This window comes from Pyrus communis, chromosome 16 (assembly GCF_041283825.1).
Source record: "Pyrus communis isolate YQ-2024b chromosome 16, ASM4128382v1, whole genome shotgun sequence".
In the NCBI taxonomy this organism is placed as follows: domain Eukaryota; kingdom Viridiplantae; phylum Streptophyta; class Magnoliopsida; order Rosales; family Rosaceae; genus Pyrus; species Pyrus communis.
In genome coordinates, this window is record NC_142580.1 from 9,418,575 (window position 1) to 9,431,665 (window position 13,091).

Below are 13,091 nucleotides of genomic sequence, written 5' to 3' on the forward strand. Positions count from 1 at the left end.
ATAAAAAATTATTTAAATTAAAAATCGTTTAATCATTCAAATGTATCAAATAAAATGAAATGTTTATCATAAATGTGTTACTTGCTACTCACATCGTCAATTATGTTTCATACATTTTAATGATTAGATGATCTCTAATTCGAATAATTTTTTGGTAAGGAAGATCTTCAAATTAAGATTGAGGAAATGAACATTTATATAGTGAATGCACGTTATTTAAAAGAAGTTGAATTATAAAAAAATGCAATTGTTATCTTTTTTTTCTTTCTTTCTTTTCTTTCTACACATTTAAATGTTTTTCTTTAATTTGTTTGTTTTAATGTGAGAAAACAAGTAAGAATATGCAGAAGAGAAAAATAGCTTATGATTATCATTTTTATTTTATTATTCTAATTTATCATTGATGTCACATTCCGACCCGGGCTTCCACCACATCTTGAGCTCAACTCCACTGTAGCACGATATTGTCCGTTTTGAGCCCCAACCATGCCCTCATGGTTTTGTTTCTAAGAACTCACACAAGAACTTCTCAGTGGGTCACCCATCTTGGGAATGCTCTCACGCAAACTCACTTAACTTCGAAGTTCATACGAAACCCGAAGCCAGTGAGCTCCCAAAAAGTCTCGTGCTAGATAGAGATGGGAATACACATATAAGGCTTATAGGATCCACTCCCTTGGGCAATGTGGGATGTTACAATCCACCCCCCTTAGGGGCCCGACGTCCTCGTCGGCACACTATGGCCAGGGTTAGGCTCTGATACCAAACTGACACACCCCGACCGAAATCAAGACGTGACGGCTAGCACGCCTTGATTTCGATCGGGGTGTGTCAACTGACCTCATTATTTTCCTATGTTTTGTCATGCACAAAAAATATAAGATCTACCTGTTTTTTTTTTTTTTTTTTTCAGTTGTTAATAAACACATGAATATGAATAATACCGTTTTTCCCACCCCATTCTTAGAAGGAAACATGCCCTAAATGTAACATCCCACATCGCCCAGGGGAGTGGATCATGTAAGCCTTATATGTATGTTCCCATCTCTACCTAGCACAAGGCCTTTTGGTGCCAAATTGTCAAATCCAGGCACGGGCCCCCACCACATCCCAGGCTCGACTCCATCTTAGCACGATATTGTCCGCTTTGGGCCCCGACCATGCCCTCACGGTTTTGTTTCTGGGAACTCACACGAGAACTTCCCAATGGGTCACCCATCCTGGGATTGCTCTCACGTAAACTCGCTTAACTTCGGAGTTCTGATGGAACCCAAAGCTAGTGAGCTCCCAAAATGCCTCGTGCTAGGTAAAGATGGAAATATACATATAAAGCTTACAGGATCCACTCCCTTAGGCGATATGGGATGTTACACTAAAAGTATAATGATTCTAATTCCTAGCTTTTCCTATGCTAAAGATATAGAAACAAACATTTTCTCCTTAATGAACAAAGTGACCACATGTCACATCCCGGCCCGGGGTCCACCACATCCCGGGCCCACTCCACCACTGTAGCACGATATTTTCCGCTTTGGGCCCTGACTATGCCCTCATGGTTTTGTTTCTGGGAACTCACACGAGAACTTCCCAATGGGCCACCCATCATGAGAGTGTTCTCGCGCGCTACTCGCTTAACTTCGGAGTTCCCATGAAACCCGAAGCCAATGAGCTCCCAAAAGGCCTCGTGCTAGGTAGGGATGAGAATATACATATAAGGATCAACGTTGACCACCACTTGAATTAGCAATTGGAGGAGATCCAACCGTTGGATCGTAATGAAACTTTAGTATGATGTCTTAGAAGCACAATGTGGATCTTTGGAAGTTACGAATCGGAAATCTGAAATGCGGATCTTCTGGATCGAGTTACGCAGGGTTGTGGACCCTACTGTCGATCTTTGACTGACGATTGACTTTTGGTTAATGGGTCCCAAATCATTCTAGAACGTTCTTGGGGATATGTTTTATGTAAGTTACATGTTTTATCGATAAGAACTCTAAGATGTGATTTGATAATTGTTATAGGCAATGATGGTTCGTGATGTCTCGATTCTCGTGCTAGGTAGGGATGAGAATATACATATAAGGATCACTCTCCTGGGTGATGTGGGATCTTACAATCCACTCCCCTTAGGGGCCCGATGTCCTCGTCGGTACACTTCAGGCCAAAGATTGGCTCTGATACCAAATTGTCACATCCCAGCTTGAGGTCCACCATATCCTGGGCCCGCTCCACCACTGTAGCACAATATTGTCTACTTTGGACCCCGACTACACCCTCACTGTTTTGTTTCTAGGAACTCACACGAGAACTTCCTAGTGGGTTACCCATCATGGCTCTCGTGTGCTACTCGTTTAATTTTGGAGTTCCCATGGAACCCGAAGCCAGTGAGCTCCCAAAAGGCCTCGTGCTAGATATGGATGGGAATATACATATAAAGATAACTCCTTTGGGCGATGTGGGATCTTACACCACAAGTACTAACTATTATCACCACCATTTTTGTCATCCCAACCACCACCACAATTTTCACCACCTTACCACCATTTCTACCTCTACATCCCAACCAGCACACCTTCAGTAGACATCACAACCATATCCCTACCATTATCATTACCACAACCGTCATTGTTGCCACTACAATTATCACCACCACCGTTATCGTTTGCTCTACACCATTCCTACCTTTACCAGTAGCACCACCACAATACCTCTACCAATGTCGATGCCATCACCATTGCCACCACTCCTACCACAAATGTCTATTTTTGTCATTATACAAATTATAGCACTATTTGTCACATCCCGCCCTAGGCCCTGACCACATCCCGGGCTAGACTCCACCGTAACACGATATTGTCCACTTTAGGCCCCGACCACGCCCTCACGGTTTTGTTTTTAGGAACTCACACGAGAACTTCCCAATGGGTCACCCATCTTGGGATTGCTCTCGAGCGAACTCACTTAACTTCAGAGTTCCGATGAACTCTGAAGCCAGTGAGTTCCCAAAAAGCCTCGTGCTAGGTAGGGATGAGAATATATATATATATAAGGATCACTCCCCTGTGTGATGTGGGATCTTACACCATAAGTACTAACTATTATCACCACCATTTTTGTCATCCCAGCCACCACCACAATTTTCACCACCATTTCTACCTCTACATCCCAACCAGCACACCCTCAGTAGACATCACAACCATATCCCTACCATTATCATTGCCACAATCGTCATTGTTGCCACTGCAATTGTCACCACCTTCATCGTTGCCCCTACACCATTCTTACCTTTACCAGTAGCACCACTACAATACCTCTACCAATGTCGATGCCATCACCATTGCCACCACTCCTACCACAAATGTCTATTTTTGTCATTATACAAATTATAGCACTATTTGTCACATCCCTCCCCAGGCCCCCACCACATCCCGAGCTAGACTCCACCGTAGCACGATATTGTCTGCTTTAGGCCCCGACCACGCCCTCATGATTTTGTTTCTGGGAACTCACACGAGAACTTCCCAATAAGTCACCCATCCTGGGATTGCTCTCGCACGAACTCGCTTAACTTCAGAGTTCCGATCAACTTCGAAGCCAATGAGCTCCCAAAAGGCCTCGTGCTAGGTAGAGATGGGAATATACATATACGGCTTACAAGATCCTTACCCCTAGGCGATGTGGGATCTAACAATCAACCCCCCATAAGGGCCTGACATCCTCGTCGGCACACTTCCGACCAGGGATTGGCTCTGATACCAAATTGTCACATCCTGGCCCGGATTGTAACATCCCACATCGCCTAGGGGAGTGGATCATATAAGCCTTATATGTATATTCCTATCTATACCTAGCACGAGGCTTTTTTGGAGCTCACTGACTTCGGGTTCCATTGGAACTCTGAAGTTAAACGAGTAGCACGCGAGAGCAATCCTAGGATGGGTGACCCACTGGGAAATTTTCATGTGAGTTCCCAGAAACAAAACCGTGAGGGCGTGGTCGGGTCCCAAAGTTGACAATATCGTGCTATGGTGGAGTCGAGCTTGGGATGTGGTGGGGGCTAGGGTGGGATGTGACAAGTGACGAAGCCAACACGCCTCGATTCGAGGTCCTAGTGGACATTCCGGGTCGGGGTGTGTCACTATTACATTAAAATTTACTAAACACATTTATATTGTTTTTCATACTCACATTACTTTTAAAAATACAATTTATCAAATGCTCAACTGTTTTATTTTTCAGTTGATTATTCTTAAAGTACAACATAAGCAATTTTTAAAAAGCATATCAATCCCTAATTGATCCCTAATGCATAGTTCTATGGTGTAGTTATAAAACTAATAAAGCATTGTCATATGAATTGATGTCAAAATTAGTTCTACAGTCTAGTGATATTCCTCTTCACTTGTAAGTGAGAGGTCTTAAGTTCGATTCTCGTCAAAAGGCGAATTTGAACTACATTATTGTTAGCCCATTGTGAGGCTAAGTTCACCCCACTCCCCCTTAGTATAGATAATATAAAAATTAATATAGATTATATCGTTTGTTCAAAAATAGAAATATAAAAAAAAAAAAAAAATTTAGTGTGATAAATTGGTGTCTTTAACACAACATGTAGAATGCTCCAAAAAAAAAAAAAAAAAAAAAACACACACACACAAGGAATACATTTTTATTTTTAATAAAATAAAAAAGGTCAGTGCAATTTGACTTAGGCAAATTAATCAACTTTTTTATTTCATATAATTACTAATTAGATAGTTACTTTTAATACAACGATATATTTAAATTAAAGGATGAAAAATAAATTGCATTAAACTCGTTGCCAAAGAAATTTGAACTTAAAACCTCTTACTTATTAAATATCACTAAATTACAATACTAGATGACTAATTAGATAATCTAATTAGTTTTATAATCATATTTTTTTGTTTAGGGTCAAAAGTGCATTTTTTCACCTAAATTATATATCTTCATCGTGACACTTAATATATTTCTAAATATTTTTAATCATTTGAGTTAAATTTCACATATTGTAAAAAACACTTTGAAAATAAGGATAATGCTCAAGTAATTTCATTTTTAATTGTTAGCTTCAAATTCAAGTGAAGCAAGCATTGTATCATGTTTGCAAGCGACCCTCTACCGCAATGATGAAGAGAAGTGTTGTCCTTACACCACGATGTGGGTTCGAACTCCGTTGGCTTCTTAATATAATAACAAATCTAGCGTCTAATAGAAAGAAAGAAAAAAGCATTGTGTCATGTTTGAACAAATCTTTGTTTTGCAATATTTAGATACTCAAAAAGTCTACCCCTTAAAGGGTTTATGAACTTCTTTTGGTAGGTTTGCTCATGTTGAAAGAATGTGGCCAGTTCCAGATTGGTCAAAATATACTGTAACTTCAGACTCGAGTGCCAACACTAGTCAACTGCCTTTTTTTCCCCTCTTCTTCTGTTTTTTTATTGTTTAACGAGCGATAAAATATTACATCATACTAACTTAATTGACAAAAAAAATGAAAACTTAAACGCAGAGGATGTAACACGTTGCTCTAGTCAAAAGCCGAACTTATGTATGTATTTTTAGGTTGGGGCTGCCATGGTTTTGCCTGAGCGTGAACTTTCATATCATGTTTTCTTTTATATGAGGTAAGTCCTCACTAATAACTTCTTCATTTTCAATTTTATATATTATATGAATTCGTAACTTCATTTTTGTTTGAAGAACACGGGCCTTTTACAGAGAAACTTGGTTGTTTGACATTCTGAAATTATCTACGATTGTACGTAAGAATTGGATAAATTGAAAAACCTTTTTGGTCACTATGTTTATGATCAAAATTTATTTCAATTACAGTAATCAAATTGGCTAAATTGAAAATACAGCGATGAAAACAAATTTAGATCATAAACACAGTGACAAAAATAAGTTTTTAACCCTTAGTGGACGCTTGACTACGTCCATGTCCATACTTTGACTTTTAAGCATCTGATATTTTGATTAGATTAGACTCTACCAACTTTTAACAATCAAGATTTTTAGTTTTCGCAAACTTCATATCACTCAATTATAAAATCGACAAGAAAACAACCAACATGGTTGATTAATTTTCTTTAAAATGAACCTACAGAATCTGTACCAACGTCCAGAGAAGCATTCCACCCGACTTTTTATCACTCTATGTCTAATGAACAAAACATTGTTTATCCTAATTATTCTTAATTTTTATTTACAAGTAACGTCCTTTGTTTTATAATTCTAAATCTTCATGAGACTAATAACTGAAATTTGTGAGCACACGCTACAATGATAATTAGTAACCGTCGTAGCTGTTTTATCATTGTCTAGCTCTTTTATCATATGAAGTGGTATACTATCGTAGCAAGAAAGTTTTAATCTCTAAAATGGCTATGAGGAAAAGAATGTGACATTATCTATACCTTTACTATTTGCCTTAGAAATTGACGTCATTACCAATTAAACTATGAAAATGTTGACGTGATTTAACCGTGACCGCACAAATAAGAAGGAATGAGAAGAACACCTAAACAGGAGGGCAGACAATCTGCCTCCATTAAACCATGCCTTACTACGTTTCCCAATGATTGTTTTGTTGAGCCACGCAAATATGAAACACAAATTTGAGTTTTGACTCGACCCAACCCAAGTGTGCGGTTGATATATACGTACTTGTTCATCAACTCATGAGTTGAATTCCCAATTGGCGTTCCCTTAGTTGTCAAGTCAAATGATCATTATATCCATTCCTCTATGCTAAGCATGAATTTATAAATCAAATAGTTCACACCCACTACTATTTGCAAGAACAATTTACACTGAACAAATTTATCGTCACGTGATATTACGATTCAATAATAAAACGACACGTGTTAAAAAAATTTACACATGCTCTTATTTTATTAAAACAGAACGTCAAGCGGTAAAATTGTTCCATGTAAGTCATTTTTTCACTATTCCCCTAGTTTTTATACACAAAGCAGAGTATATGATATTGCAGCCCCTCATCGTTGACCAGTGCATTTCTGTAAAGTTTTGGACTGATGCTACCTATCTTGTAAGGCATTTCAATAATAGATCAGTGGAGAAAAAAAATACGCCCTTAAAATCCATACAAGGTACGACCTACAAAATTGACAACCATGGTGTGCTATTTATTTAATTTCCGAATATTGCACTATAAGCCAAGCCAAGCCAATCAATGATATAAGTTGCTTTTTGCAGCATAGTTGGGTTCGACATTTTTTTCTTCTCAACAACACAATTCATAATCTGCATCCGTGCAGCCTTGGGATGCCAATGCATAGAACAAACAGAAAGTCATGGGTACAGTATTTGTAGAAAGGAATATCGTTTTCTCTTTTTTAAAAATAATTGTTTATAAATAGACCCTTGTAACTGTTATTGTCTAGACAAACACCCACCTCATATTAAACATCCAAATAAAATCCAAAATTTTAATAGTTTGCCATGGCAAATAGATAACCTAACCTTATAAAATATTTACAACTTATGCCGTAATACCCTAAATAAGTCAATAAATATTATTATTACTCACCTTCAATTATGTTCAATGAGCAATGTGCTCCTGTTTTAAAACAACGTATTACAAACTATTTACCTATATTTTAAAAATCCACTAATTTACCTACATTCTTTTGATACAAACTAATTGACCTGCATTCTTTGATACAAACTATTTACCTATATTTTAAAAATTCACTAATTTACCTATATTCTTTTGTTACAAGCCAATTTATCTGCATTTTTGTAGTACATACTAATTCACCAATCTACTTATTAATTTACCTATACAAATAATAGTGTCATATAATTACTTATAATATCCAAAGTAATCATACACATTTTTTTTTTCTTTACAATATCACGGCTATGGGGTAGGTAAATTATTTTTACAGTATTTCTATTCTAAGTGTGTCACATCCCCGCCCCGACCCCCACTACATCCCGGGTTCGACTCCACCGTAGCACGATATTATCCGTTTTGGACCCCAACCACCTCCTCACGGTTTTGTATATGGGAACTCACACGAGAACTTCCCAGTGGGTCACCCATCCTGGGATTGCTCTCGCCCGAACTCGCTTAACTTCAGAGTTCCGATGGAATTCAAAGCCAGTGAGCTCCCAAAAGACCTTGTGCTAATTGGAGGTGTGAATGTACATATAAGGCTTACAGGATCCTCACCCCTGAGCGATGTGGGATCTAACAAAGTGGGTACTAACATATTTTATAGGAAAAGGAAAAAATACAACCATTAGTTTGTATAAATTTTTTGACACAAATTTTTTGTCCATGTTTCAACGTAAAACACCATAATATTTTTATTTATATTATATATTGCATGCTAATAAGGTAAGTTAATTTCATGATAAAACAATTGTTGGTAAAATTTTTGAGAATGGAAAGCCTAATAAAATAATGGAAACTTTCATGAAGAACTTAAATTTAAATTTAAATTTATTTAATTAACAAAATTTAAATTTTAATGAAAAACCCTTAAATTTTAATAAAAATGACAAAAGAACTTAAATTTTAATGAAAAATACATAATTTTAATATTAAAAAATTAAAAAAACAAATCTGACACGCGAACCCACGCATCATCACACAAACTATTTATGAAACTCAACGATACTACACTGTTTATGAAACTTACTACACTGTTTATGAAAACTGACGACACTGTTTATGAAACATAATACACTGTTTATGAAACTTAACGGTACTACACTGTTTATGAAATTTAACGGTGCTACACTATTTATGAAACTTAACGGTATTGCATTCTTCTCTCTCCTCTTCTTGAATTTTCTTGGCACATTCTCACATTCCAAACACATTTTCTACTTCTAATTTTCTTCGATACTCATCAAAATTTGCATGTATCTCTTCAAATTCTTAACTTTCTACACCAATTACTTAATTTTCTTTTATTGTCCGCCCATATGCGGCTTCCTCTTCTTCTCCACCTACAATCTTAACTTTCTACACCATGTGTTATTATGTAAGTGATGAGAAATTTTATTTTTTAACACAAGAGTCTCACCATTTGTATAGAAACATGGTGTATCACTCCGTATTCCAGACATATTAAAAAATCTCTCGTCATCTTGACTACTATTAGGAAACAACACCACAAAAATAAAACTAGAAAAATGTAATTCAATTTGAAGTTTTTCTCTTATTCTAAGCAAAAAAAAAAAAAAAATGTCTTAATGATAGCCGAGAAAACAAAGTGGAAATGGGGGGTGGGGTTGGGTGCATGCCCACCAGCACATGTGGTGTTTTTTATGTTTTATTATTATTTTGTCCCTTATCATTAAATAAAGTTAGTGGATGATTTTTTTATTAAAATGTAAAGATTTGAAGTCATTTTCATTAATTTTCCTTAAAATAATAGGTTAATTGACATTTAATTGCATTGACAACAATAAGCAAAATTTATTATTAATCATAAGTCAAACCTAACCCACGTTACAATCTATAAGGGTATTTTAGGAACACGAGAATTATAAAAACTGACATACCAATCTTGTTAAGGAAATTTGCTTAGTTGGACTCTAGTGAATGGGGTTTAAATCTAAAACAATAAAGAGGATGAGTTTTTTAAATCTAAAACAATAAAGAGGATGGTTTTTAAGTGAGAGAAAATAAGTTTTAAGGGGAAACCCTCATTTTCAGTTTTAAAAAAGAGACCAGTTGATGACTTCGTCACGGTAGTCTTTTTTTCTTTGAGGCCGAGAAGACTCACAGATGCATATTAGCATTCTTTGGCCACCTTTTAAAATTCACCAACGTCAAAAATTAAACCTAAAACATATTGTGTGGAATATGGGTCTGAAATTTATTTTCATCCACTTAGCTTCCCGTGTAGAAAGAAATATCCTCAAGTGCTATAATTATATTATGTGTTATAAATTAGTCAGTCCAACTATACCATAACTTGTGATTGTGTGGCGTATGATATTATCGTACAATACAATAGTTTTTTACATTAAATATTGCATCACTTTATGCCACCATTCTAATACAAACATGGTCCACCATAGGGTCAGATTCATAATATTAAGAGATTTTGCCGTATTCAACCACTTATGTTATAATATTTGATGTATCGAGTTATATTTTCGACAAACTAAATTTTTTTTTTCATAACATGACAAGGCATGGTGGTTTGGGAGAAATTTTTATTTGTGACGGGAATCTGAAAATAAACTATGTGTTTTTATGTAAGTGGTGGGAAATTTTACTTTTTATGTTATTAACTTTTTAACACATATATCTCACAATTTATATAACGACATGTGATGTACTATCTCGTGTGACGATTACAGTCTCGTGGTTTGTGGGCTATCTATTGCAATAGCTGCTGCACAAGCGCGATGAATAAAAAACAGTTTTCTTTTTTTGCCTAAAATCATCATCCAGTTTTGACATTTCCTCTCCAGTTCACCTAAATTCACCCTGTCTGACAAAAAAAAATAAAAAATCACCCAATTCCCACAAATTTCTTCATCCCAACTTCCTATCTAATCATATACATGAAAGAATAACTTAAAAAGTTGTTATTGTTTGCATAGCCAAAGAAAAATTTATGAATCCGTCATTTGGTCTTTCGAAACCCATTTACTCGAGATGTGTCACATAATAATTATAATTTTTCACAGAAGAAATTGGTTGAGCACAACAACCCCCAAAGTACTAAATTTTGGAGCATAATAGGTGACTAGAAATTGATCCAGTCCAAAATCTGCTCGGTCATGCAAATTTTAGTCCAAGACAAACCTCACAAGTCAAGTTTTGAAGTCTGATTAACCAATTCTTAATATCCTAAACAACATGGTCGTTTTTGGCGTGTGAAATAAGCGTAATCTATTTGACCATAGCAAGGAAGACATGTGAATAGTTTATATCAATCCTCAAAGTTAGCACAAGAACATGTGGGCTATTTTTAGTGGTTGATCACTATTTTTTGTTTGTTTTTGCTATTTTTATTTTAACTTCACGTGTTTGCTAAGAAACATGTTTATGAAATTCCTCTTTTTGCTGTCTCCACTCCCCTTGGTCTTGTAGATTTTCTCTTTTGTTTGCACATAACGGTAAAAAATGATTCCAAAATCGTTATTGATTCTATTAATGATATGCTCTATTTTCTAGCGTATTTACATAGTTATTCGAGATATTTAAAAATTGCGCCATCGATTCTTAGAGGCTTTTCTAAAAACGAGAATTTTGTTACCGCGCTCTTACAAACTTATGTCAATGGCCGTAGTTCTCCCCATGTGTGGATTCACACTATCACTCCCTTTGCTTTCCCTGCTTTGGGTTTTGACCAACTTGGACAAGGTTGGATTAGAGGCTTTTATATTTGACACTAGTAGAAATCTTGCCATCCCACACTGTTTCTATGTGTGCCCATTTCCACTTAGACACCTTTTTAAAGGTTTCAAACGCTCATTGGACCAATCATAGAGGATGAAAAGTATTTGTCGCACTCGATTGTTGAAGCTATTGCGTCCCACATCCGCCGCTAAGCTAAATCCGTGACTCATAGGCTTTGACTATGGGGTACGAAAATAATTGAAAAGCATAAAATTCATAATCGTTAGAAATAATTAAAGTAATAGTCTTTGAACTTTAGCTCAATTGAAATTTTGGTTTCTCAAATTAAAAATTTATGAACAATAGTCCCGAACTTGTTATAATATGGAGCAACGCTCATTTTGACTAACTCCATTAAATTCCCAATCCATTTTTTGCCCATTTAAACTCTTTATTTTTTGGTGGAGTTTCTAATGGTGTTACTCATAAGGATTATTGCTCCCCATTGTGACATGTCAGGAAGCAAGACTCATTAATTTTTAGTTAAGGGACCAACACTTAGTAATAATCCAACTGGTAGATGAAAAGGGAAACCCATAGACAAAAGTGAACCCAAAGATTTCAATTGGTTTGAAATTAGATCTAAACTTTGTAGTGAGCGTGAGAAGAAAAAAATTACAAGTTGTGGGTTCGTACAATAGAGAGATTTTTCAATGTGCTTATAACAAATGGCAGTACGTCATATGTTTTTTTTTTTTTTTTTTCAAGTTTCATTGCACTTGTATAACGACATATGACGTATGTGCTCATATTCTGAGTACACCAAAAAACATCTGAACAAATAAAAACGGAAAAATCATTCACATTTAGAGTCGTAAATCAATATACCAGCACTTGAGGCAGAGATTAACGAATCCACCATATCGCAAAAGCCCAACCTGTATTGTGCCTTCGCATTTTCTAGCCAGAGCAAAACACCAACTTTCTGAAAGATATCAAACTGCAGCAGATTGAAATGGTTCCGGCATATTTCAACCATGGCTATGATTGGCATTCAGCAATCTCTTCAACGATTTAGAAGCATAAACTTGTCAAGGAACAGAAAGCTTTTGCAGATCCCACTTCCCCATTCAATTTCTTGTTTCGACCTCTATCCTTCAAATCGAGCCAGGGAGGAAACTCAAAGATGATGCAGCCAGAAAGAGGACGAGAAAAGAAGACTGGTTGATCTCATGGATCAATCCCATGTCATGTTAAATTCCTGGTTGTTGGTGATAAGATGTAGTTTTGTGGTCTGAAAGCTATAAGATGTTGTTACCTTAAAGTACGAAGTCAGAAACAGCACTGCAACTCTGCAAGAAAGCACGGTTCTAGTCCCACATCGGCCAGCTGAAGAATGTAGGAGAGTTAAGACGTGAATAAAAAAGAAAGCCCAACCCTGGAATAAGCATACCTTTCTCGGCCTTTTGGCTAAGATCAAGTGTAGTATCTGTTCTTATCAGTTTAATATCTGATACGTGGGCCAATGGCCCACACGATATTAAATTAATTTTTTTTTATGGGGAGGGTTCACTACAGTAGCTTGCTACTGGAATCCTCGCGGGTCGCCCAAGCGTTGCACTACTGCTCGGGCTGGCGCACCCCATCAAACCAAGTCCAAATTAAAGCCCATATCCGCTAATTTAATGTTCGTACGAATATTAAGCGAAGAATAGTCGGTTTCGTG

The 13,091-nt window shown here is 36.4% G+C and overlaps 1 non-coding gene across 1 annotated transcript; it reads left to right on the top strand.

The window, feature by feature from the left end:
- Positions 1-12,814: 12,814 nt before the first annotated feature.
- LOC137733047 (U2 spliceosomal RNA) lies at positions 12,815-13,011 on the top strand. The gene has a single exon (XR_011068367.2). It is a non-coding gene; the product is annotated as a U2 spliceosomal RNA (small nuclear RNA).
- The last annotated feature ends 80 nt before the right edge of the window (positions 13,012-13,091 follow it).